Source organism: Zophobas morio, unplaced genomic scaffold (assembly GCF_036711695.1).
Source record: "Zophobas morio isolate AGI-343-1 ecotype UQ-CSIRO unplaced genomic scaffold, CSIRO_AGI_Zmor_V1 ptg000021l, whole genome shotgun sequence".
Taxonomy (NCBI): domain Eukaryota; kingdom Metazoa; phylum Arthropoda; class Insecta; order Coleoptera; family Tenebrionidae; genus Zophobas; species Zophobas morio.
The window spans coordinates 2972901-2975219 of record NW_026972126.1 but is presented as its reverse complement, the minus strand read 5'-3'; the positions used below and the strand labels follow the sequence as shown (position 1 = coordinate 2975219).

The 2319-nt window shown below is 30.7% G+C and overlaps 1 long non-coding RNA gene across 5 annotated transcripts; it reads left to right on the top strand.

Annotated features, from left to right (window-relative positions):
• Window positions 1-1057: 1057 nt before the first annotated feature.
• On the top strand, window positions 1058-2319 carry LOC135132614 (uncharacterized). Of its 5 annotated transcripts, XR_010281063.1 has the most exons (5): window positions 1059-1299; window positions 1355-1443; window positions 1492-1665; window positions 1722-1834; window positions 1890-2319. It is a non-coding gene; the product is annotated as an uncharacterized LOC135132614 (long non-coding RNA). The 5 variants fall into 5 exon arrangements; XR_010281064.1 differs by having other exon boundaries at window positions 1058-1299; window positions 1502-1665; window positions 1722-2319; XR_010281065.1 differs by having other exon boundaries at window positions 1060-1299; window positions 1527-1665; window positions 1722-2319.

Below are 2319 nucleotides of genomic sequence, written 5' to 3'. Positions count from 1 at the left end.
ATTTGAGCAAGGCACGTTCTTCAGTAACAGAAAAAAACCTAATTTCTGAAATTCAAAATTATTTTCAAGAAAAAGCGATAGCAGTTTGTGATCTATCGCGGATTTTCAATTGCGATGAGACAGCCTTTTTTTTAAGTCCAAAAGACGACAAAGTCTTGGTAAAGAAAGGAATGAAATGCGTGCATAATTTTATTAATAATGATGAAAAAGAATGTATAACCTCCTTAATTATGACTAACGCTTGTGGAATGGTCGCGCCACCAATGGTGATGTTTTCGTATCAACGAATTCCTAGATCGATTGTCCAAGAAATGCCCAGAAAATGGGGATTGGGTCGTTCTGATAATGGTTGGATGACCGGCGAAAGCTTTTTTGAATATGTGGCAAATGTATGGTTTCCTTGGGTTAAAGAAAATGAAATAGAGTTACCAATCCTTTTGTTCTTAGATGGCCATTCATTTCACTTGACTATGGCTCTTTGCGATTTTTGCTTTTCAAATGAAATTGAACTAATTGCGCTCTATCCAAATGCCACTCATATATTGCAGCCTTTAGATGTTGGCTTATTTCGGCCACTAAAAATTGCCTGGAAGAAAGTTGTGCGTCAATGGCGGATTGAAAATAATGGAAGCCGCCTTAAACGAGACCCCAGTAGCAAGCAATATTTTTCTAATATTTATACAAGATTGATATAATATTAAATGTTGACTAGATATTACAAATATTTATATAATATTCATTTTATATTTATAAATTTATATATGAATTTCAACATATATTACATATTTATGAAATGTCTTTTTATCAAGATACCGAACAACAAAAATGAAAAAAAAAAGTACCATGTTGGGACAACTTGTAGGTAATTTATGTCATACGGTTTTTATTGGAGCAACATTAAAAATTGATTTGAAAAAATACCAGCTATTGTGAAATTGACACTATTCGAAATATCGTGTTGCACACTATTAATTGCTCATTAAAAATTAATATTTTTTTATTTTTGCGAACAAAAAATAATAATTTTATTCATCATTTTTATAAAACTTACTTAAATTTGCGCTTGCTCTGCTGGAACGCGTTTGCGCAATGTGCAACATATACATATTTTCTGTTATTGTTGGTGGTTCAAAAAGTATTTTGTGTAAGTTCATGGTGTTTGTCCTATTGTGAATTGTGATTATCGGTACTGCGATAAATTCAGAATAGTGCAATAAATACCGTTTTGTCAAGAAAACAGTACTAACCCTACATAACCTCACTTCTGCAAGCAATGCAGAAAATGCAGTTTCTCAACACGTAAGTATATTTAAGAGGTTTAATATTTCTGAATATAAGCACATTATGAATGTAGAGATAAAATGATGAATGTCCGGGCGCAACCAAAAAAAAGAAGAAATCCAGTTAGAAATTGCGGGAGATACGCAGAAATTGAATGAATTGGTAAGCATTTATTATTCTTATTATTAACTCCTAGTATTTATAAACTAGTTAGTTTCAGACTGATAATAATGTTTATTTGCCAGGAAGAGAAGATGTAAAAAACATGTACCTATGCAATTTTGAAGAAATTATTAATAATGAACCAAATTGCTTTCAAGTTTTCAGGGCAAGGAAAAAATAAGCTCTCTTTTAGTGAACTCACAATTAACAAGGCTACAATATGTAAAGTTATGTGATTTCTTAAAAATTACGAAATTTGTAAGTTAATTTAATTGTAGGTACCACACGGAAACGTCACAAAAACGCCACAACTGCTGAAATTTAAAAAATGGTAGGACCTCATTAAGCGCAGACAAAAGCAAGAATGAATTCTCATCGAAAAAAACATGAGGTATGATTTTTTTTATTTTAATTAATTATATCGCTTTTCAATGAATTGGTTATAGAGCAAATAATTATTAAATAAATATTTCTGTATAACGATTGAAATGTAGCAGAACATTGTTATTTCCATTGACAATGTATTTTTATTTCATTGTAAGTTGGCAGTGTATTTTTATGTTTAAAAAATTTATATTGTGTTTCGCATCAGGTGATTTTTTAAATTTATGCTCTGGTTGCCCATGAAGCTTATGCCAGCAGTTTCAGTTTCACTGCTGACATAAGTGTCATGGGTAACTACAGCAAAAATTAAAAAACAATCACCCGGTACAAATTTTCAACGAATTGGTTCTAGGACAAATAATTTTTAAATGTATAAATATTGCCGCAACGTTTCAAATACACTGTTATTTCCAGTGACAATATATTTTTGTGTTTAATAAATTTTATATTGTATTCCATACAAGTTTTTTTTATATCCATACCCCCTTTCAT